This window comes from Diabrotica undecimpunctata, chromosome 6 (assembly GCF_040954645.1).
Source record: "Diabrotica undecimpunctata isolate CICGRU chromosome 6, icDiaUnde3, whole genome shotgun sequence".
In the NCBI taxonomy this organism is placed as follows: Eukaryota; Metazoa; Arthropoda; class Insecta; order Coleoptera; family Chrysomelidae; genus Diabrotica; species Diabrotica undecimpunctata.
The window spans coordinates 18,824,450-18,851,195 of NC_092808.1; the positions used below are offsets into that span (position 1 = coordinate 18,824,450).

General features: G+C 31.6%; 1 long non-coding RNA gene across 1 annotated transcript; it reads right to left on the reverse strand.

Annotated features, from left to right (window-relative positions):
- Positions 1-63: 63 nt before the first annotated feature.
- LOC140444766 (uncharacterized) lies at positions 64-26,746 on the reverse strand. The gene is made up of 2 exons (XR_011951336.1): positions 26,450-26,746; positions 64-1,774 (listed from the first exon to the last, which is right to left on the reverse strand). It is a non-coding gene; the product is annotated as an uncharacterized lncRNA (long non-coding RNA).

A 26,746-nucleotide genomic window follows, 5' to 3' on the forward strand; every position in this document is an offset into this window, starting at 1 on the left:
CAGAATTATATAGAAGTAGATGCGTCAATAAAACTTAAGAGTTTAAGAAATAAGAAAAGAAGATATTTTGAATATTGTTTATTGACAGATATAATAGCATTAAGGTTTAATAAATACATTACAAAATTTAGAAAAATTGGAACATTATCTTCAGTGTACATTTTTAATACTGTGGTCTATCAATTAAAAATCAAATTTTATAAATATTTATTTTAAACTATTTGTACCATAGATTTTAAAATAACTTTTTTGGTATATAAAATTATATGTAGACAATTGACAGTTGAAACAGTGAAGGTCTCGTGGTTGATAAACCCGGTCCATTAGAAACAGATGCAGAGAATGCTTTGAGTCAGTTGTCTCTGTCGCACTAGGGGGGACGCGTCTATATTGCAGCGTTCAGTCTATTTGTATTATATGTCTATGAATCCAACCATAGATACATTACCGTTCCCCAGTGTGACAAAGAAAACTGACGAAAAGCTTTCCCTGCATTTTGTTCTAATCTGCAATTTTCTGTATAATAGGGCGGATTTATCGACCACGTGAACTTTCCATTGGTCATTTAAGTCACGTAATCAAAAAATCCGGCCCATTACAAAGAGTCTATGGATCCAACTCCTTTCATTTTTAACCCACCTTGTCTTCGATTTTTGTTTTTCCCCATACTAGAGCATGTGTGATCTGAATTGGCTTTAAAGTTAAATGTTGTTGTTAAGTTATCCATAACACAGTACAAATGCTCTTTTAGAGCAAAAATTGATTCTGTAAATAATTCGAAAAATTGGCCACGTTTCCTATTTTTTTAAATTTAACCGTCGATATCTCACAAAATAAACATTGTCGCCAAAAAAAATTAAACCCCACCAATCATATTTGACTTGTAAGAAACTTATCAAGAAATTACGTTACTACATGCTAAACTGCACTTGTGTTAAGTATTTTGTTCTGTGACGATCATGTTTGTTTTTGGTTACATCTGCAATAGTCCATTTTTTTGTCCTGCTAATATGGCCGAAATATTTTAATTTTCGTATGATTTGTTTGGTGGGCACCAGCAGCAGTGTGCAAGGGAGTGCATTTGTACCCCCTGTCCGGAAAGAAAGTAAATAGCTATACATGTATAATTCTCTATTTTATATTGGTTAATAGTTTGTGTAGATGCAAATGCTCCCCCCTGAAAATAATCCTAACGGCGCCCATGATTTGTTTAGTTTATTTCACACACAATTTCCAAACTGTAGAAACGAATAATACATAATATAAAGACCACTGTAAAAGCTAGACCACTGTAAAAGTATAATAAAAATATCGTTGGTTATATTTGATACAGAAAGATAATCTTAGAACCATTTTGTTTTCGAGAAACTAGAAAAGTTGTTTACTTTTAACAACTACCTAATAAATACTATCTCGTTAATGATTCTGCCCAATCTTGAGTCTTTAGTCATGAGCAAATTAGAAATAATTTATTGTGATTCTTTGGAGACCATTACCTAAAAACTAACATTGAATAATATATACATGATTACATTTAATAAATACGTCAGATAGATAATCAGTCACATTGATTTAAACTTTAATTACGGATAACAAACTACCCATTCATTTTCTGGTCATCTCGCTAGAACAACTTGAACCTGAGAGTTATCCACGAGGTATCTGTGGGTTCCTCTTCTCCACCAGTGACTTTCCGCGGGCAAAATATTTCTGACGATATATTTATATTCAATCGACGGTGGCTCCTCCTGACGTACTAAATTCATCTGGTGACCTAAAAAAACTGTCATTATAAATTTTGAATAACAAAAATATAGAACAAATAAGATAAAGCATTGTGACGATACAAAAGTTTTAATTCACGTGTTTCAAATCCCATCCGAATTCTTTCATAATCTAAAAATCTCCTAATAAGAACAATTTAAGTTTCTCTTGGAATAGAATAAAGAAAATTTAAAAATGTTTATTTTATTCAGCTAACTCTTTAAGAATTGCGTTTTAAAATTTCAAACGCGAAAACAAACTTTAAGTATGTTTTTATAATAAGAATTGTGAGAAAGAATTTTTCTTCTGAGCGTCACTTCTTGTCTGATCAACGAGAAGACCTGTCAGCTGTCCGCTTGTCGTTACCGACTTTTTTAATTTGAATACATCTTAATCTTTTGATCAATATAGTATCTTTTGGGGCAATAGTGTAGTGACAGTAGGCAGTCAATAAAATAATACGAGGTAATTCACAAGTAAAGATTAATTTGGTGCAGAATGGGTCATCTTTAATTGCAGTGGGTGTAGTAGCTAAAAATCTAAAGAATTCACATAAAACTGCCAATTCTGGAAAAATCTGGTGATAAATAGATTACCAGCAGCAAATGTTGTTTTATGTTTCATTGTCTGCGTATTAAGTTTATGTAAGGAAAAACCAGATCCAGATGGTGTGCCTCTCAGTATTCCATGAAACATCATGAAGATATAGTAATCTCTTTTTCCTCGCATTTTTAGACTATGATAAAGCTTTCGCCATCGTTAAACTGGAAGCGAAACGGACTCGACAAAAACATAGTGAGAAATCTGTAGTGTAACCAACAGGCTGTGGTAATATTAGATATAAATGGCATGGATGTGCAACAGATAAGTAGAGGTGTGAGACAAGACTGTATGCTTTCACCATTACTATTTAATATATACTCATAAGAGTTATTTACACAAGCACTTGCAAACTGTACAGAAGGAATCAAGGTAAATGGTAAAAATATAAATAACATTCGTTTTACCGACGATACAGTCATTACCTCTGAAGGTGAAAAAGACCTGCAGCTGCAGACGCTACTAAACATAATTTGTGACACTGGGGAATAGTTTGTAACTATTAGAAGTAAACAAACATGTTAGGTTAGGTTAGCATGATACTATGACTAACAAGATAGGATCTTCCCGTAACCCAACATCGGTCGTGTTCGCGCATGCCGTCATTGGAGAGTAGAATTTGAATTCTTATTAAAGTTAAATGGGATTTTTATGCATTCTGTGATGAAATTATTCAATTAGCAAAATAATAATATTAAATAAAGGTTTAATAATTACAATAATCGTACACAAAAGGATATCTCCAAACTATTTATTAAAGATTATTTATTGACACATACAAAAAACTGACATTACGAACGTGCAACTCTCCAATTACGTCACGACTTATGCGCAATATCTTATCTTCTTAATCATAGTATCATGTAGGTTAGTAATATAAATATAAATCACCATAAAGGACATGTGAACACATAATTAAGATAAATAAATACCAAAAAGAGTCTAGATATTGAAAAAAAAATACAAAAATAAAGGAAAAAGTGCCTCAATTAACAAATCAAATATTTAATCGATTATTATTATGATAGCTGTACGAAAAGAAATAACAAAGCGATGTCGTTATGAAGTATGTAAGAGTGAGATACGCTCTAAATCATTTAAACATCATTTAATTTACATATTATTTTTTAAATTTTCCAAAGCCTTTATTTCTTTATAGACATTGTTATTTCTTTATTAAATAAAAAATATTAATTTAATAAATATTTCTTTATTAATTTATAAATCAGAGACGTTTGACGTATAATATATTGTCATACTTCTTCTTTCCCAACCAAAGAAAAAAATAAATAAAAAGATCCATCGGAATAAAATTTTAAGACATCATTATAAACAAAATGTATATAGTAATTTAAGATACGATTTAGTGTAGATAAGAATAGAAATTTGTTTGGCAAACGACCTTTTCCGTTTCCAACAAAATTATCAAAAAACCCCTTTGTGTAGAATTAGAAGACATTTTACCTGTAAGTTAATCTTGTCATTGTTTGTGTATTAAATGACCATATTCTAATCTTTGGAAACAGGTATAGATTGTGTATTAACAGACTGAGGATAGAAAAATCAATTTTTATTTATTCTTTCTCTGAAACAGTAATTTGGTCTTCCCAAATGATACACAGAATTTTTAGAACAAACATTAACAGTAGTAAACAAGATTTGAGCTTTTGATTGGATAGTCTTTTTTGAATGGTAATGGGGTTAGCCTGATTAGGAGACGGGGAGAGGCAGTTGTAATTTGGCCATCGAAGGAAACAGTCGTTTGTGAGAAGATAGGGTGTGGTTCGTGAGTTTGGATACCGGCATTGTGAAAAGAAGTGAATAGTTTTGCAGAAGGAGATAACAAGTAGAATAAAAGAGGTCTTTGTATCTACCGTGGGCATTTTGTGAAGTATATGTGAAAGTAGTTTTACGGCATCAAGTTGACAAGAGGAGGTCCTTGTGGCATAAATAAGTAGCTGAGTTTTTGGAGAAGTGAATCAGGTGTTTTTGTGTAGTCTGCAGGAGGTTTGCAGAGACGTTAGGAAGGAGCCGAGGTGCCAAAGAGAAGAGGTCATATCGTTGAGGAGACTGGATTTTTCTGGGTATGTGCCAACATACAATGCAATAAGAAAAAAAAACTGTAAGTGTTTTGTACAATTGAAATTGGTATCTGTGAAGGATCTGTGTTGACATCATGGTCCTTATCATTAAAATTTAAAGAATTGAGTTTTGTTTGACTAATCAAAAGTTGCAGTTTTGTTGTTTTTTGTTTCAAGTAAAGGAAAGTTAAGAAAAATTGGTTTTCACTTATTATAGATTTTTATGTAGATTTAAAATCTTATTATTATAAAAATTTCATTTACTTTCTTGTATGCTGATTGATAAGATAGCGGCAGAAGTTGAAAATTGTTTTATTCCTTTTTTATATAAAATAAAGAATAGTTAATTTTTGTAATATACTATTTTCTTTTATTATTATCGTTCTTCTCTATCTCGATAAAGGACAACTAGAAAATCTTTGAATCCATCGAACACAGGTAATATCAGGAGTCTTATTTTACATTTGATAACAATTAAATTATAATTTTTTTATTGGCTCAATAAATTAAAATCAAAGTCAAAATAAACAATCATAACAATATATTATACGCCATTGGTCAAAACTGTACGAAAAACATGGCGGCTGATGAAAGGGCCTATAGTGTATACACATGGGCGACTGAGATAATCACCACTCAGGCATAAACATCTTTTCTGTGAAAAAGAATTTTATAATTTTAACTAAAAAAGTTTAAAATTTCATTACGACATTCAAGTCGACAAAGATGGAATTAGTAACGTCAAAAACCTGTATAAATCATGATTTACCAGACAACACTCAGTTACATAACCTTCTTACAGATTTTAACTTCGATACCGATTCTTATGAATGTCACATCTTTCAGGTTGCCGCAGATTTATAGATTGATATACTAATTAACACGCTACATGTAATTTAAAATTAATGTAAATTAAGTGCAGAACCTGTTTCTAGATTATGCTAATATCGTAAAAATGTTGATTTTTAGATCGATTCTTTTCTAAATTGGATTAAACATTACCTTTACGTTTAAGGCAATTAAGATTTTGAAACAAATATGTATTTTAATGAATTTCTTGGTATCAGTTGATGAAATTTGACCTTAACGTAAAAACTAAATATTTAATTAAAAATAATCAGTAGTCTGTTATTGACTTTTTCTTTTCGGTTGCACAACATATAGGATCAGAATCTAACTTTGAATGGTATTATTATAGATCTTACGTGAATTGTTTTATGATAATAAAGAGAAAATTACATTTGTTAAGAAATTGTGACGGTAATAATTAATTGTATATTAACGTATTAGTCACAAAAAAATGCTTATTGTGGTGCACTCGAAATTCAGTTCAAAGAGTGTCTATCATGTTAGATTCGAAGTCCGTTTGAAGGACCTCCAATAAATATTTATAAAAAAAATTAATTTATGAAATAAAAAAACTTATTGTGCAAATTCAGCAAAATAAAAAAATTATTTTCATATGTGTAAAAGGTCACAACAGTACTATAATCTATCGGGGTTATATACTATGTTATATCGGAGTAGCGAGTAGATATTCTTTTACCTTCTCTGTTGAAGATAGATCTACTTCAGGGATGCAACCCTGCGTACGTGAGCTATAATTATATCCCAATCTCCTGGTACCCAGAAAAAATTATGTTTTACACCCATTCTCCCACCTAATTATCAAAATTTCCCTTCCCATATCCTGCTCTGATATCAGTCAGCAGCAATTAAGAACAATAAGGACAAATAAATGATTGAACAGTGTCTTCTTTTGTTAGTCCAAGTCAGTCCTCATGTAACACAAACAAACGCTGAATAATCTCATATCGGCTACTCTATTTACTTTAGGTAAATTGGGTTTCTTACGGGTGGTATTGGTTTTATTGACTTTGGTGTCGAACAGATCTTTTGTCACAACTTGCGCTCTACTATTGACAGCGGCTTATCTTTTTGCTTGTGTAGATGTTTGTGCCATATCTGGAGTGGTTAGTATATCTAAAAATGAAGTGTCATGTTTTTCTTCATCTATATTGCTAGTGCATCTGGATTCAGAGACTTATCCCATACTATGAAGAAAATGGTTCCGAAACGCTTCGTTATTGAGCGATCTCTGTTTTAAGTCCAGTATATTAAAACCTCATTCATCGTCCCAGAAGTGCCCGAAGGATCTAAAAACAGCCTTGGGCTTTATTATGGGCTGGAGCTCATATGTTGCTGGGCAAGCAATACAGGGTAATATCAAGCCTATCTGCTTCTTTAACAATAGAATAATCGAGATGAGAAGAAGAGCCATCATAAAATTAATAGACAGTTGCCAGCTGATTAGTACTTCGCAAAATGACGCAACCAAACTTTAAGAGTCTCAATTGTCATGCTGCCTTTAGGTGTCATCATTACAGTTCCACCAGGAGGTAATGAATCTGATCATTCTGGTTTAAGTCGTATGGCTTTAAATAAAATTGGAATAGGAATAGTGGCACCAATAGCGATACCACAGAATACTATTGTAACATTCTGTGCGTGTTCATTTGCCACTATGTATACTCGTTTTGCACCTTTCTTTGCTAAAACTGTTTGTTGATGATGTAATGTTAGGCGACATCCTTTCTCGTCCATATTATATATTCATTCGGGCTTATCCAACAAACACTTTTCCTAAGTTTTTCAAAATGGTCTTTTACGATAAATTTGTTTAATTTTTGCGCTCTTGCAGGATTCATGTTCTGTGCTTTACGATTTCTTATACCTTGGTTTCGTTTTAAAAATCCTTTGAGCCAGTAACGACCTGCCAACCTTTTATCGAGTAAAAAAGGATTTTTGGTATTATTTAACTTACAAAAATTGAATACGCATCTTCGTAACACTTTTCTTATTAACGGATATCTAATCTCTGCTAAACGAACTAGCCTTCTACACAGATCGTCTTCTTGCTCGGTACTAAGAACACATCTAAGAGCCATTGTACATTTTGACATGTTATTACATTTTATGTAATCTAAGTGTTCTACGAGGAACTACATAGTGATTGCATGCCTTGTTAACAGACCAGCCATCTTTAACGGTTGTGTTGACATTTCGCATATCTTTTTCCTTCCATTTTTCTCTTATTCTTTGATTTTGGAATTTAGATATACTCAAACCGCTGAAATAAAAGGCTAATTAAGTATATGCAGAACATTAAATAATTAATTAATTTGTTACTTAAACACGGAGTACGATTATGACTCTAATATACTGCTATGTTCGGTAATAACTCTTTGACTTTAATATATATATATATATATATATATATATATATATATATATATATATATATATATATACATATATATATATATATATATATATATATATATATATATATATATATATTCAAGGATTCTACAGTATTCACTGCCATCTCCTATCCTTTCTTGTTACTCTGCAGCATCTTCGCAGGCATTCCATCTATGTTGCTACTATCTTACTGCTGTTTTTTTATTTATAATTTTCAGCCCCATATGTCATAATACTTCCCACTAATGTTTTATTAATCTGTGTTTTTGTGTTCATATTTAGGTGGATTAATGTTCTTATTTGTCCTAATCTTTGCCTAATTTCTTCCTCTGTTGTTGCCTTTTTCGTGATTATAAACCCCAAGTATTTGAATTTATCCTGTTCTTTGATTGTTACGTTGTCGTTAATCTGTAGATCTTCTATGTGTTCTTCACTTGTAGATAGGTATTCTGTTTTCGCCAGGTTAATATCTAGGCCAGCCTTGGTATATTCTTCTTATAGTTTCTTCATCATATAACTAAGGTCTTCTTGGTCTTGTGCAATCACTACTTGATCGTCTGCAAACATGCCTTTGCATTTTCTTTTCCATGTAGTCAAGGCTTTCTCTATGTACATTTTGAATATGGTTGGAGATGTGGAACAACCCTGCAGGACCCCTTTTGTTGTGGTGAGGTCTCCTATGATTCTTGTTCGCATTTTAATGGACATTTTATTTTCTTTATACAGAGCTTTTATAGCTTCTATGAGTTCCCTCTGTATTTCTAATTTGTACATTGCCTCTCATAGTTCTGACCTTGGTACAGAGTCATACGCCTTTCTCAGATCCACAAATGCCAAATGTATATCTCTATTTTTTGCTTTTTTCTTTTCCAACCGTTTTTCCAGTGTGTATATGTGGTCTATGCATGATGTTCCTGCCGTGAAGCCTGCCTGATCCTCCCCGATTTTGCCTTTTATCGCTTGCTCTATCTTTACTCGCAATATCTTCCTATATCATCTTCCTGTTGATGATATTACGCTTATACCTCTATAGTTTTCGAATCGTTTTCTCCTTTCTTAAATAAAGATGGCATATATGTCTCTGTTATCCATTTATGGCTCATCAAATATCCATTTTATCATCCGGTGTAATTTTTTTGAGCCGTAGTTTATAAGCTCAGGTGTGATTCCTCCAGGTCCCGGTGCTTTCTTATTTTTGATTGCTTTTATGGCCTTTCTTATTTCTCTATCTGATATTTCTATTTCTTGTTGTGGGCATCTGCTTCATCTTCGCCTGTTTTCTTTTCCAATGAATTGGAAAAATATATTGTAATAATATATTTCAATATTAACTCGTCATTTTTTATATTACAGCAAAAATTGTGTATTATATGTAAACGGAAAAAATATTAGATTTTAGCTCTCGGCTTTTGTCCCACAAAATATAACAATACAACCGCGAACTAAAATTTAATACTTATTTCCCTTGTTTAATAAATAATTATGTCATATTTTTTAATCTAGTTGCTTAATATACAGGGTGGCGCACCGAAAACGAAACAGATGCATTTACTGGCAGATGATTCCTTTTAAAAAAAAACGCTTGGACCCGTCGATTTTGTTATCGAGGAGGAAACAAAATTGGCATAAAATCACATTAACATTTGCAGCCCCCTAAGCGGGGGTGGCACCATCCCTAAAATCTTAAATGGAAAGGGGGGTCGAATGATCCATCATTTAAAAGGTCTTTCAACTCCCTTTACAATGATGTAAAATTCATGTACTTCAATTCAGTAGTTTTGGAGATTTATTGATTTAAAGTTTAAATACATCATCGTAAGAGGAGATCAATACATAGCAGCAAAGTTGTTAAAAAATAAAGAATGAACTGACCTGTCAGCCGAGTAAATGTTGAAAATGACCACCATTACTTTCCATGCAATAATAAAGATTTTGCTGAAAACGTTGCCGGACATTTTGCAATATTTGAGGAGTAATTTGATGGCACTCATTCACAATTCTTTGTCGTAAATCTTCCAAGGATGTTGGCTGAGTAGCATAGATTTTGCTTTTTAAGTAACCCCACAAAAAGAAATCCAAAGGTGATAAATCTGGCGATCTTGGGGGACATTCAACGGCACCTCTTCTACCAATCCATTGACCTGGAAAGGTCTGATCTAAATAATGCCGAACTCTTAATGCGTAATGTGGTGGGGCACCATCCTGTTGGAACATCAACATATTCTCAACGTATCGACCATCATTCTGATTTTCAATTATATCTGTTAGCGCAGGATCTATGGCATTTTGTAGTAATTCCAAATAGATTTCACCAGTCAAATTTCCAGGTAAGAAAAAAGGACCAACCAAATGATCGCCAAAAATGCCAGCCCAAACATTTAATTTTTGTGGCTGCTGTGTGTGTACCTCATGGTAAATTCTGGGATTAGAGTCCGACCAATATCGACAATTATGACGATTTACTTCGCCATTTAAAAAAAAAAGGAACATTCGTCGGAAAAGCAAATGTTAAATAAAAATTGTTCATCGTTTGTAATTCGTTCACTCATAACTTCACAAAATTCTAATCGCTTATCAAAATCGTCTTCATTAAGTTCTTGTACAAGGTGAATTTTATACGGATGAAAATTATGGGCCTTTAGAATCCGTTGGATAGTACGTCGACTAACACCACACGAAGTTTGCAATTTGCGGGTACTTAATGTATGATCTACAATAACTTGCCCTAAAACCCCCACTTCTGATGCTTCGTTCCTTATAGGATTTTCAATATTACGTTTTTTATTGGCGACTGATCCAGTTTCCCGAAATTTAGCTACAAGTTCTAGAACATATTTTCGGTGCACATTATTGTTCTCAGGTCGCTCATTAAAAATTTGTGCTGTTCTATTAGCGCACTGATTATTTCCGAAAAATATTTCAATAATTTCAACCCTTTCTGCCGTGGAATATACCATGGTTAATTTATGTATAAAGCAATAAATGATATTTTAACAACAAAGATTGGTCAAATCAATCGCAAACTAATGTACTATTTCCTATTTAAAATAAGTACGTGGCATTCTCTACTTATCTTTCTTCAAGAAACAACTTTTTTTGTCACAAAGGACACTTCAATTGCTATTTTTATTATTAATAAACCATGGGCGTAGTAAATAAAAGCATTTACTTATCAAGAAAATGCTTTTACTCAAATTTCTTCTGAAAGAAGTACAAACTAATTTGATGTACCTATTAAAGTCTACTTTAAACTTTAAATCAATAAATCTCCAAAACTACTGAATTGAATACATGAATTTTACATCATTATAAAGGGAGTTGAAAGACCTTTCAAATAATGGATCATTCGACCCCCCTTTTCATTTAAGATTTTAGGGATGATGCCACCCCCGCTTAAGGGGCTGCAAATGTTAAAGCTATTTTATGCCAATTTTGTGTCCCCCTCGAAAACAAAATCGACGGGTCCGAGCGTTTTTTCAAAAAAGGAATCATCATCTGCCAGTAAATGCCTCTGTTTCGTTTTCGGTACGCCACACTGTATAATTACGATGTGAAGAGATACAAAAATAAATACTTTGATATTATTTTAATAATTATTTCAATATTTGTATGAAGTTGAAGATTCCAACTTATATTTATTTAAGCGATTTCTATTTTTCGAGTTTGAAATGGTTGTAATTGAAAAAGCTTGTCCGCAGATATGTTGGCTTGAAAATGCGTTTTAGTCCATTATCTAGTAATGTACTTTAACTGTTCTATAGAAACAATGGTACAAGTTTAATACAATTCTCCCATTCAATCCATTTCTACATAATTTGGAAATGACGAGTTGGACTGTGACAAGATTTACTAAACGACCCAAGAATAAATTATATTTTTCTTATTTAATTATTATCTAATAATTTCAAAGATCTTGAATCTACATCAATTGTTATCAAGGTTCTGAAACTACGTTCTTGTGTCATGATTAAGTTAAATATTAGGTTTTTATCGGATTAAGCCACAGAAGGATTTTATGTGGCTTAATCCCATAAAAACAATAATAAATTTTTATATTTTATAATATTTTAAAATCTGCACTAAGCTTCTTGCAAATTTTTTGTAACCCTTCATCTAGTGCACATGTACACTTCCCGTCATATAAAACTGGTACACTTTTTTTTCCCAGTGTAAACCTGGGTTCAGACTGGATACAGTGGTTCGTGAATTAATTCGCTGTTGCCATCACAGATAACGGAATTGCACTAAATCTAATTAAAAAAAAAATAAAGTTATTATTAGATAGGTATTATTTTTATCATTAACAATAAAAAACCGTATTTAATAAATTTAATAACCAGAGATAGGGTTCAGCTAATATCCAAAATATTTGAAGGATCTTTAAACCTAGATTATTGGCACAGGGAACATTGGAACGCATCTACTGTATCTAATTCTAATTTTTTACTTCAATTACCTAGCGAACACGAACTGTATTTTGTATCAATAAGTTTAGTCGCAGGCCAACTACCAAAATTAATTTATTATTTATTATATGAACGATAACATTAACAAAAACTAACATTATACTTTATCCAACGTAGATTATAAAGTGACAGATCCAATACCTCACTGTAATGTTTTATTATAATAATTTAAAGTTATGTCTAGATTGATTTTATCTATCACTATATTTGAATTGAAATATTTTCATAAATTATAATAAAATACAAATCAAGGTATGAGTACTTAATTGAGATAATGAAAAATTACTAAATTAATATGAGAATTTTTTAGGATTGCATGTTTAAACAAATTTAATGTGACTGACTGATCGAGAATGCTCGATGTTTTAGTTTTTAGAATACCCAAAACTGGCGGTCTGTCACAGAGCCCTGCTTTTAGCTGATTTCATATAATATTTTCGTTGAACTGGCAACAGTGCCCTAGAAATTAGAATGACACATGTGACAAGATCAACTTACACAACTTGAAAAACATGATTTTCGGTAATAAGAGTTGTACCAGTTTTTTATGACGCGAACGGTACTTTTCAATGTACCTTTTTTGGTGTACTGTAGTTATATTAGCATAAAACAATAGTTTTGCATTCTGGTTTTTGCTTCCTACAAGGATAGGTGCCTTTGGCCAGGTTTTTTTAGTGACGGTTTCAATTAGCGGAAGAACTTATTAGCGCAGCATGTCAAATGTCACTCCCAATTAAACGTTTTACTCCTACAGTTCATCCCAAACCCTTCTTTCAGTGCGTCATAGTTGATCGAATTCTCTCTAACGCATTAAGCTAGAAGTGACAGAAAAAAGCGTAAGTCTGTGATTATTATACATAGAACTTAGAAAATTATGTATCGTTCACGGGTATTTGCATATTAAAGCGAATTCTACTTTCGGATATATAATTGGTTGGAGTTTAGAATGCGCTAAATAGATATCCAATCAATGATGCGCATAAATATAATTTGACGCAGATGGTCTCAATAGTGACAGTACTATGATAATGTCAACTGATAAAATGATAATTGTCATTCCAGGTTAGTATTTTCAGACATTTTACAGTGAAAATTTAATTTTGTATTTATTGTCATAAAAATATTTTAAATATGCCGAGATATACCGAGAAAGAACAAAGCCTAATATTAAAATTATTAAATTATTTTCAATTAGAAGATATTCAAATGTATTAAAACGGTTCTTTTTAGAACCACATTTTATTAAAATATAAGATATAATTGATGCCAGCCACATATCCCCTGTAATCATTGATTTTAATGAATTAGGTTCTGAATCGGATTGTGGATTGTTTGAAATATAATATTCATTTTTGTTATTCATAAAAAAAGAAGGTAAACTTACATTCGGTATCTTGTTTTTTAACTAAACTCCATTAACACTATTTCATCTGCATACCGAAACTGGTAGCAAAGAATATAGACGCTTAGATTAACTCAAAAATCGACTGCTTTACTATTTAAACTGTCCATTGTTTCTTTACCTAAACTTCATAACACTCTTTCATTTGCAAACCCAATCTAGTAGAATAACTCACTATTTAAACTATTTTCACGATTTTATGATAAATCTTCACAAAATTAAACTAATGGCTGCCACAGAAACTTTCCGAAAATTACTTATCCGAATATGACTGATTTCAATCGATGCTATTTTATCACAGGAATGTTTGCTTTGATGCCTTGCAATTGCCAGTAAATTTTTATATCTCGCAGTCAACTCTTAAAAGATTCTATAGGTGAAAGCATTATTTTAAATAAACAAACATTCCAATTCCATAGTGTTTATAATAAATAATAATAAATCCATAAATAAATCTTAGCTAATTAAGCACTTTCTTTGGAACGTATAGAATAGCAATTATGACAAAATGCCGTTCCAATATAATGCGCAATAAACATTTTTATACAGGACGGGACCTCTAATATGTAAAGTAAAAAAAAATTGAATTCTTCAAGTTTTTACTTCACATTTTAAAAAAATAATCTTTTCACATTTAGCCGATTACAATCCTGCAACTGTCAGATTGAACTAAAATGTCATGCAATAATTCTCGACATTCTTAAAATCCAATATGACGTCAAAATTAGTGACGCACTGAAAGAAGGGTTTGGGACAGACTGTATATAAGTCCTCCTATACTCCTATATAATATTTTAAAATCTGCACTAAGCTTCTTGCAAATTTTTTGTAACCCTTCATCTAGTGCACATGTACTTTTCAATGTACCTTTTTTGTTGTACTGTAGTTATATTAGCATAAAACGATAGTTTTGCATTCTGGTTTTTGCTTCCTACAAGGATAGGTGCCTTTGGCCAGGTTTTTTTAGTGTGGGTTCTAATTAGCGGAAGAACTTATTAGCGCAGCATGTCAAATGTCACTCCCAATTAAACGTTTTACTCCTATATAAGTCAAAAAAGAAATAAACAAAGTCAACTCACGAAAGGCTCCAGGTTATGATTTAATCTCGGCACAAGTACCAAAACAACTTCCTCGCAAGACCATTACTTTGCTAACAGTTATATTTAACCGCATCCTAAGCTTATCATACTTCTCAAAAATATGGAATTTTGCTAAAATCATTATGATTCTCAAGCCAGGAAAAGAGCCCAATGAAGTAACATCTTATCGACCCATCAGCCTACTCTAAACCGTAAGCAAAGTTTATAAAAGATTGCTGCTACAAAGAATATACGCAGATCATGACTTGCTAACATTACTAACAAGTCATCAGTTTGGTTTTCGGGAAAATCACTCCACTACCCAACAAGTTCATCGAATGATAAATGAAATATCAAAACTCTTGAATAAAAGAAATACTGTATTGCTATATTTCTAGATATCTCACAAGCGTTTGACAAAGTCTGGCACAGAGGTCTGCTTTACAAAGTAAAAATATCACTACCCAGTAACTATTTCCTACATATTTTCCTACATATCAAATAGATTATTCTCTGTAAAATTCAAAAGCCAACAATCCAACCGCTATCTTATCAACTCACGGAGTCCCACAGGGTAGCATTCTAAAGCCGCTGCTTTTCTCTCTCTACACAGCCGATATACCAGAGACTAATAATACTACAATCGCTTCCTTTACTGACGACGTAGCAATACTAGCTGTAAATGAAGATCCCATACAAGCCTCACAAAATCTGCACCATCATCTGAATATACTGTGATTGGTATACAAAATGTAGAACAAAAGTAAACAAAACAAAATCAACCCAAATAACATTTACCAATCGCCATAACATATGACTACCTGTAAGAATGGAAAATGTAAAAATACCAACAATAACAGACGCTCTATACATTGGCCTCCATCTTGACCAACGTCTGACTTGGAAGACACATATCCAGGCCAAAAGAAGACAGGTCTACTTAAAATTCCGGCAAATGTATTGGCTCCTTTGACGTAAATCAAAACAACATCCAAAACAAAATTCTTCTATACAAAACCATACTCAAACTCATCTGGTTCTAAGGACTACACCCATGGGGCTGTGCAAAGCCAACGTCACTAAATATTCAACAATGGCCCAGCCACAAGAAGACTAGATATAACCTGGCCCCTTACTTCAAAACTAAACCAAAATAGAATAAGTTGAAACATCATTGGATGTCTCTCCTTCTCGCCCAAAACTTGAAAAACATTTACTTAATACTCTATATTGATGTAGATTGTAAATAAACATAATTATATAAAAAAAATGTATTCCATAAAATTTAATTTTTTTTACTATCACTTTCAGAACTGTTTTATGAACATCACTTTTTTGTAACTATGTAAGACCAGTCAGTAATAACCACTGTCTTTAAATAATAAAAAAACTTACAACTTGTATTTCTTTTGCTTCAAAGATCAAGACATTATAAATACAGCTTTCAATTCCCTCTAAATATTTTTTATGAATCGTGGTACATATATTATATTATTGTTCCTTGAACTTGTGTTTTAAAATTAAAAACATTATATCTGTAGACCATGATCTTAAGTGTAGTGGCTGATGCAATTTTATGGCGAAAATTTTCTATACTTGTAAGTAGACGTCATAACTTCTATCGTAATTGCTTATAATACAGGGTGAATTAAACGTTTCTATTATATGTTACTCAAAATTTTTAAAACTAAATTAATAAAATCTATAAACTAAAGAAAATATATATATATATATATATACATCCCGCTATCCTTTAGAACTCTTTTCACGTTGCAGTAATTTAGCATCACCAAGAATTGCTATCATTTTCTATTTATAAATTGTGTATGTTCGTTTAGGGTACCTTTGTAGGCTTGGCACTGTTGTCGGTTTTTTAATATTCCGATTTTTTTTATATATTTAATTTTTACATCAAACCTACGTTTTAACATCGAGCGGTAAAATCACTGTATTTGGCATCATTTTAGAGCCAGTAGATGTTGCCGGTATTAATCCTTAAAATAATATTTTAGATACCTAAATATCGATCGGTTGTTTGGGTCAAGTTCGAATGACGACATTGAAACTACCTGCTCACAAGTTGCAGTCTCAACAGGTTTTTTTCTTCGTTTAGATGTTATATTTATTTAACCTAGATATTTTTGCCCAGAGAATCGTGTAGGGGAATATTTTACATAAATTTTAATTTACAACCTGTTTAGTCGAAGCTATCGATGAATAGTTTGAGATAAATATTATGGTTTTATGGGATTAAGGCCTTTATTATTGGTTGTGATTGTGATAATGTTTGAAATTTTGATTTCCATTCCGGAAATCGTTCTCAAACAACGTTTTTCTGTACAAAATGTGTATACACATGTTTACATAATTAGTACAATAAACAAAGCTATTGTAAAATAATAGTGGAAATCAAAACGTTAAATATTAGTTAATTAAAAATGTAATTTTCATCTCAATAACGACCAATAATTGTGGCTTAATCACATAAAAAAATAATATTTGACTAAATAAAAAATCTTATACAGAAATTTAAATTCTAAATAGTATGAGGGGTAGCTGACGAAAAATTCGTAAAGACGTACAGTTGATTTTGCTTTGTTTTTTTAAACAATCTTAAAAGGCAAAAAAAAAATAATTTTTTGCTTATAAAACGTTTTGTATACATTCTAAAGAAAAATAATTCAAATAATAGTTGTAGACCATAAAAAGTTTTTTATGTAGGGAAATACCAAATTTAAATACATAAATAATTGATATAATTCCAAAAAACCGTAAACTTTATGATATTATGTTTGTAGTAATTTATAAATAATGTTAATAACTTTGTTTTTGGCCTATCGACAGGCAATTATGGCAATTGATGAGTTATTAAAGTGTGCTAAATATCAAGCAGATCAAAAAATATTTTACAATTTATTCAATTTGTTTATGACAGAAAGCGATTATTTAAACAACTGTACTTGTCCAAACAGTATGACTCTACAAGTATTTTGTAACTTGCAATCGATTCTTTTCGCTTTTAGTTTTAGGGTATATTAAAAAAACTTTAACATATTATTAAATTTTTTATTAAAAACCAGTTTGAATAGGGGACTTTTTAGTTTTTAGACCACTTCACGTTTTTTCAGTTTCTTTGACAAGTGAGGATTATCTATTCGCTTATTTCTTAATATGGGCTATGAGCAATTATCTAGTCAAGTCAACACTATTATAGAAGTTACCCATACTTTTTTAGTAGTCATTCAGACGGTTTATCTTAATTGTCCCCATATGGAACATAAGTCCGAGAAAAGTCTTAAATTCTGTTTGTGTTGTTTCTTTCCAAAACGCAATCCTCGATTTTTCTGACCGACGTTTATATTCACATTTAGCTTTTTTAGATGTCGAAGGCATATTATTTACATCCGTCTTTTTATAAATACTATAACTCACTTTTACGGAGGTAATTAACAATTAAAATGTTCTACTAAAACTATCAACTTACGACTTCCAATACTATAAGGCCACTTGAGGTATAATACGTTTTTACTCAATAATAGTTCCTGTATAAGTAAAATTGTTTTTGAATGTGCTCCATTGAAGCACACTAGACATATTCCAGTTTTGCCATCACATTCTTCAGAGTATGTTTTAACTTTTTTAACTTTTCTATCGTCCTTTCTACTAATCATGCTTCTTCTTAAAATTTTGTTACATCTTGTACACTTTCTTCTCTTTGTATTATCTACATCGCTTTGCCTGAGATGGTATTTTTGGGTGTAACTGTTCGTGAGGGTTACAACATTTCTTTATTTGCAAATGCCTTCGCGAACTCCAGTCTGAACTCAAGGATAGGTTGTCGCTTTTTTACGTTTTCTATTATTTAGCAACTAAGCATTTACTACTGCGGTATTAAATATTAATTCCACTGCCACTTTCCGGTACCACTTCAGAATTTTGCGTATTGGGCTTTGGTAAGAAGCCACTTAATCACTAAAATCAACACTCTTTTTCAACAAGTTATAATCGAGAATAGTTTGTGGTTTTAGTACTTGTGTATAATTTTTCTTTTCATCTGATTAAACCAAGATATAACTATTATGTTTAAATGTTGTAAGGATTAAAACTGGTCTTTTGTCGACCCATTTTATTACTTGTAAAATCAATAATGGGGTTAAGTTTCATCGTGAGTAACTGGTTGCAATTTTTTTAATCGAGATTTTGGTTGTACATGTTTTTATAGTAAAACATCTGCACTTGAATAATTCGTTTCTTGAACAATGATTTCAATTCATTGACCAATAGTCTAAAATAAGGTTTTATTACGTCGTCCGGAATATTATAAACTGGTTCTTTTTCACAAATATATTAGAAATATGGTTTACATTCTATATTTAGAAAAATCTTTTACTGCAACTCTTGTTTCCATAAGACCGTATGTTATAAATAAATATATTCCTATAAGAATTATCTTGAAAGATGAAAAAAATACAATAAAAAAGTGCAATATTAAGTGTTATTTAAAAAATAATAAGTCATTCACGGGCGTACAGTTAAAAACAAAAGTTTTCAGTGTTCTATTGCTTGATTATTATTATCTGGTATTCTGAAAATGTTGACATTTTTTCCTGGTCTGATCTCCCTCAACTAACGTCATCTTTCTTAATTGGTGGGTTGTATTGATCAGGTCTCTTTAAGTGTTTTGTTGCTATCCATAGTGAATGATCTTCTTTAGACAATGTACTAATGTAGTGTTCAAATGTGGCATTGCGTACATCATGTAGCGCTCATCTTAATTGTCTGATTATCTACCTCTTGCTCTTTATTTTTCGACTATTAGTTGTATAATATAATTCGGAGTGTTATTTGTCTTTTCTTGATTTGGAATTGTTAATCGTGTAGCTCCATATGAAATAGTAGGAGATGAAAACGGCAGCATATTCATCCATAAAAAAAAGGAAACGCGATAAAGATATCTGAAACAACTGTTTTATGTTATAAGAGATGAAATAGTCCGAAATTACCAAAACAGGTGAACAGGGCACTATAAAGAGGAAGTAAAATTAGCTATGAAACAGTTTGAATGAGAAAAAGAAGTAAGCTTAGACCAAATACCAGCAGGAATTGTTCAACTGAAGAAAAAAATTAAATCGATAACAATATTCACTCCATTTACAGAAAAGGCGGTGACCCGCAATTATTTTAAGAACTTCTTTAATAGCCTCCAGTCAACAATTTCCTAACCATGTTTAAAAAACGTACGGAATGCACTGTATATACTAACCCAAGTCGTCAACATACTTGTTGTTGCAGTTTTATGTGCATTTATGTTTTATTGCATGTATTACGATCAACTTAAAGGTTATGCACGACTCCTATTGTATAGGTACACAGGCAAGCACACGCGGGAGAAAAAAGATTTGTCATACTGATACATTATGTCAAATTTTAACGTTGAATATTTTATGGTCCCCTTTGGGTTATAAAACGAATGATCGACTTTTTCTCGCACAGATCCCTGCTATGTAACTTTACAAAGCGAGTTTGCTGGGTATTAAAGAACCGTCTATGGCATCATATAATTTTACGCTAATATTTCACGTTCTGCGACGCATTCCACGTTTGACACATTGTCTTTTTTAGTTTTCTGTTATTCTATTTGTTAAATCCTATCTCATTCTCGTCACAGCGTCAAGGAGCAGTAAATGTGTATACTGAACGGGAGGCATATGTCTAACAGTGAACGTTGAAGATTTTTCGAGTTTATCATATCTTCTTCTTTATTAAGTGCCTCTGCTATCGCAGATTGGATATCATTAGGGCGATTCTAATTTTATTTACTGCTGTTTTGAATAATTCGTTAGTGGTACAGCCAAACCACTCTCTTAAATTTCTCATCCAGGACATTCTTCTACGGCCTAGATTTCTGCGTCCTTGGATTTTTCCATGCATTATATTTTGTAGGAATGTGTACTTTTGTCCTCTCATCAGGTGGCCAAACTATTCAAGTTTTCTCTTTTTTATATTCAGTATAACTTCTGGATCGTTATTTATTCTGCGTATTACCTCTTCATTTGTAATTTTATCCACCCGACTTATTTTTAGTATACGGCGGTAGCACCACATTTCAAAGCTTTCAAGATTTTTAACATTCTTCTGTTTAAGAGTTAATGCCTCAACAACCGTAAAGCAAAGTACTGAATACATACTAAGTAGTTAACTAAAAGTGGACGTATGCAAAGAGATGTATGACGTAATCGTATGGTATTCGCTAATAATCCTGTCACGTAATATGCCACACACTTCTGTGCGTTAATTCGTTTACGCAACTAAGCCTCTTTTGACATAACATATATAGGAGCAAAGATATATACCTATAGTCCTTTTAGTGTTGATCTATTTGATTTGTACGTCGTAGTATTCTATTAGTTAAATGGTACCATTTGAGGTACTTTACGTCACGATTGGACTAATAGGATCGAAGATACATAACTAAGGCCCTTTTGCCAAGCTACTCCATTTAATTTTTATATCTCATTGTATTATATTAGTTAAGTTCTATCATTTAAGGTACGAAACGTCATGATTGGACTAATAGGACCGCAGATACATAACTAAGGCCCTTTTGACAAACTGATGTATTTTATTTTTCTATCTTATTGTATTCGATTGGTTAAATCCTATCATTTGAGGTACTGTACGTCACGATTGGGCCACTAAAAACAAAGATACGTAACTAAGGCCCTTTTGACGTGATGCTGTATTTGATTTCTATGTCATTGTATTCTATTGGTTAAGTGCTATCATTTGAGGTATCGTACGTCACGATTGGACTAATAGGACCGAAGATACATAACTAAGGCCATTTTGACATGCTACTCCATTAAATTTTTATACCTCATTGTATTTTATTTGTCAAATCCTTTCATTTGAGGTACTGCACGTCATGATTGGACTAATAGAACTAAAGATACACAACTAAGGCCCTTTTGACATTGTTCTGCATTTGATTTTTCTATCCCATTGTATTATTTATGTTAAATCCTATCATTAGAGCTACTATACGTCACGATTGGACTAATAGGACCGAAGATACGTGACTACGGCCCTTTGGACATGTTGCTGTATTTAATTTTTTTATTTCATTGTTTTTAATTGGTTAAATCCTGTCATTTGAGATACTGTACGTCACGATTGGACTTATAGAAACGAAGATATATAATTAAGGCCTTTTTGACATGCTGCTATATTTGATTTTTCTGTCTTATTGTATTTTATTGGTTAAATCCTATCATTTGAGGTGCTGTACGTCGCGACTGGACGAATTGGAGCGAAGATACAATAGGTAGTTGCAATATATCATAACCCGTTACTTTTAACCAAACATGATGCCAGAATGATTTGTAGATGAAAAAAATATATATATATTCTTAAATTTACTATTTCGTCGTGGGTAATATTATATTCAACAACGATGCCAAATTTCTGATGCTAAAATGATTGATAATGAAAGTGGGATATACATTTTCATGTATATAATGGCAGCGAGTAAACGGTAAAACCCTGAACTAAAAATATATAATATTTTCACTGTACCATCATTTTAGACTCAAACATTTTCTGGAATAAACTTAGATAACTCAGTAAGGGATAAAAAGAGAAAGCGGATATTTTAAAATACCAACACGGTATCAAGACTCTAATCAATGAGATGGTTAAAATTCTTGTAACAAGTACGGGAAAAAAGTTATTAAGGTCTTGTAAAGTAGCGTCGATATACAGATGCTACTTTGCAAGACGATGCTAAATTGATGGTAAAAGCATAATGTATCGATGCGAAAATGATAGTAGGATGTATATATATATATATATATATATATATATATATATATATATATATACAATGTGAGTGAGATTAAAATCTCACTGAAATGAGGATATCGGTCAAGGAGAAATAAAAAATGAAAAAACTATTTCAATCTTTTAATAGAAAACGTTTCGTGCAGTATTTCTGTACTTCTTCAGTTCTAATGATTGCAAAGTCATAATATAGATGTCAAACAATGTCAAATGCATATGTTGAGGTGTTACAAAATACATTTAATAAATACAATAAACGTTACAGTTAAAAAAACACATTCAGAGTTTTTTTTAAATTTATACAAACATTAAAAAGTCACAAAAATGTCACAATATGTTAACAAGAGCAGTATAATATAATACAATAATTATATTCTATCGCTGATGTACAATTATCGAAACATGAAGCCAGAAGAAAAAGTTACTTGTTTTAATTGAGCTTAGTGAAACAATTTTTTTATTGAAAAAAGCATGGAAAGGTAACTTTATTCTTAGAGACACAAAAGTAATTAAAAAAAGCGCCTATTTTTTAACATATAGGGATCTACTACTCTGAAGGGCAAAACAAAAAATAATATGGCTTGGGAAACAGTCTTTGTGTAAAAAATCAACTAGATGACAAATATATGTTTACAGGACAGAATAGAAAAGTCAATTTATTTATAAATCTAACGAAAAAGAAGGTTGGATATAAAAAGTACCGATGACCATTGTTGGGGAACCATGTGGTTCCTTTTGGAAAGGATTTTACATCGAAAAAAAATTTCTTTTTCAACGAGAACTTTAACAATTTTCATACATCATATTCGATGTAAAATCCTTTCCAAAAGGAACCACATGGTTCCCCAACAATGGTCATCGGTTCTTTTTATATCCAACCTTCTTCTTAATTAGATTTATAAATAAATTGACTTTTCTATTCTGTCCTGTAAACATATATTTGTCATCTAGTTGATTTTTCGCACATAGACTATTTCCCAAGCCATATTATTTTTTGTTTTGCCCTTCAGAGTAGTAGATCCCTATCTGTTAAAAAATAGGCGCTTTTTTTAATTACTTTGGTGTCTCTACCAATAAAGTTAACTTTCCATGCTTTTTTCAATAAAAAAATTGTTTCACTAAGCTCAATTAAAACAAGTTACTTTTTCTCCTGGCTTCATGTTTCGATAATTGTACATCAGCGATAGAATAGAATTTATTGTATTATATTATACTGTTCTTGTTAACATGTTGTGACATTTTTGTGACTTTTTAATGTTTTTATAAATTTTAAAAAAACTCTGAATGTGTTTTTTTAACTGTAACTTTTATTGTATGTTTATTAAATATATCTTGGAACACCTCAACATATGCATTTGACATTTTTTGACATCTATATATGATTTTGCAATCATTAGAACTGAAGAAGTGCGGAAATACTGCACGAAACGTTTTTTATTAAAAGATTGAAATAGTTTTTTCATTTTTTATTTCTCCTTGACCGATATCCTCATTTCAGTGAGATTTTAATCTCACTCACATTGTGTATTTAAATTTAGATGGTCGTACTCGTATTTAAATTTAGACGGTATATATATATATATATATATATATATATGGAGTGTTGTATTGTTTTGCAGTACCTCTTACACAATAACTTCCGAGTACAAGTTAAATACTAATAGAGCGAGATTGTAACCTTGCAGTACCCCTCTTTTAATTTTGATTGAACCAGAATGAGTCCTGTCTATTTTTAGTTGCACTATGCACTATCTGGTTATAAGTTTTCTATTATTTTTTCAAAATTGTAACGAGTTAATAATTTTAATCCCTGGGACCTTTAATCCCCTGAGTTAATGCACGTCCCTTTCTTAAATACTTACTTATTGTTATTTTTCAGCAAATATATAATTTTGAAGTATAACGTTCAATTGTTAGACTGTAATGCATTCGAAATAATAGGTTAGCGATATTGCCAACAAGGGGGGTTAGAAATATCACCAAAGATGACTTTTTTTAAATTGTCCAGTAAGCGTATGAGCACTATAAAACCTACAACTGAGTCAGCTGTTCTCCTAGTCTTTGACGGGCATTCAAGCTACACCTGAAATATTGACATTATCGAGAACGATAGGCAGAACCATGTTACAATCATTCCCTTACCGTCTCATTCAACTCATAAGTTACAGCCCTTAGATAAGTCTTTTTTGTCTCCTTTAAAGACTTATTATAGTCAATAAATTAGACAATGGTTGTTAATAAACCAACGCCCTCTTACAGCATTTGACGTAATGGAGCTGTTTGGCAAGGCCTACGTAAAGTGTCAAACGGCAAAAATAGGCATCAAGACAACTGGAATGTTTCCACTGCATAGAAACAAGTTTTCTGATGCCGAGTTCATTGCAGAAGTCCAAAAAGAGAAGCATATTGATCTACATAATAACGGCTGTACATCTGATGATCCTGTTGAAACTTTTTCGACACACTTTATGAGGAGAATCCTGAATCTTCTCACCGGGTGACACATTCTTCTTCATGGGTTGCACACGAACAAGCGTTACCTTACCTACCTCTCCAGTTCCCTCATCAAGTTTTCTTTCAAATCCTTCTCCAGTTTACACAAGCCCCTTTCAAATCTTGCATGTTCCAAAACTGATAAAAAATCGTCAGGAAGAGGCCGCAAGCCCTGCTAGTCGGCCATAATCACTTAGTAAAAAGGTACTATCAAGAAAAAAGGAAAAAAGATCAAACACATAAAGACATCAAAGGATAATGGAAGAAGATTGGAACAAAGAAGAAGATGTTAAAGGCTTAAAATAAAGAAAAATTACAGAAAGAGTGTAGTTCTCAGGTCAAGAGACAATTAGATTTTGACATACACAAGGGATCTTCATCTGAGGAAGAAGATCATTTGTCTCTGAAATCAGTATCTTCAATCGGATTCGTTGTAGGACCAGGACCGATTACATGATTACGTATGCGACTTTTGCCAGTAAACTAGTTTCAAACTTAAAACAATCATAGGCCTACGTTTTTTATGAAAAAGCTAATTTATTTTGATATTTTTGTATTTAAGTCACTTAAAAGACAGATTTGTACAGTTTGTTAATTAATCTATTTTAAAAATGAAATAAATTTATATATTTTTTTAACTGTGAATTATTTCTGCACCAGTCATACTCCATTAGATTTTTAGGGGGTACGAAATACGAGAAAAAAGTGGTGTCCGAATTTACAGCACTTTTTTGAGTGCCTATTTTGTAAACTTTTGCAAAAATTAGTAGTGATATAATATATATTTTTAGAATATTTTAAACTATGAAAAGTTATTCCTAAATAATGTTTAGTTTTTTTCTTTTTCTTAAATTGGAATTCAAACTACTTTAGTATAAATGTTATAAAGTAAAAACCAATTGGGTGACCGAAGTTGCCGCCTTTCCTCTATAACAGTTCTCATCCAACAATTAAAAATAGAAATAGTTATAATTAAAAATGAATCAATAAACCAATAGGTACCTAAACGATCTGACAAATTACCAAACCACTGACTACAATTACAATTACCCCACGAACATTGTGACAGGCCTTCAAAACTCTTAAATTATAATATTAATAGAAATAAATTAACTGCCGTATATCCTAATGTATTGTTACTAACGATGCATGTGACAGATGCGTCAGCAGAGCCCTTCTTTTCCAAATTAAATACAATTAAAAATTATTTGCGTTTAACTATATTCCAGGAACAAGACATACTGAACACAATAAATGTAGATAAAGTATTTAATTTAAATTTACTGTTTTTTGTGGCAGAAGGGCGCAAATTTTATCCTTTGTCTCAGGGAGCACAAAACACTAAAGCCGGCTAAGGCTAAGGCATTCGTTATTATGAATATCGATTGTAAGTAATTTTTTAATTAAATAAAATAATAAATTTAAAACACTAGGTATATTATTTAAAAAAATAATACTTACTTGGTGGAGTCGTATGAATAAAACCAAAATTAACAAAGCACAATAGTAACACAAACAAAACTGTTTGGAAAGCCTTCCTATGCATTTTTGTAATTACGAAAAATACTTCAACTGTACTAAATAAATAATAAAATGCGGTGCAGCTCCAAATTCGCGAATCAATAAGTATACCTGCGTTGCGCGTGTTTGTTAACCAACTAATGTCAAGAGAGTGTTCTCCAATCTTTAGCAGTACATACTAGGAAATTAAATTTTAACAACAGTCGAAAGTTTGGAAAATTAAGGCGCCGGTCTCAA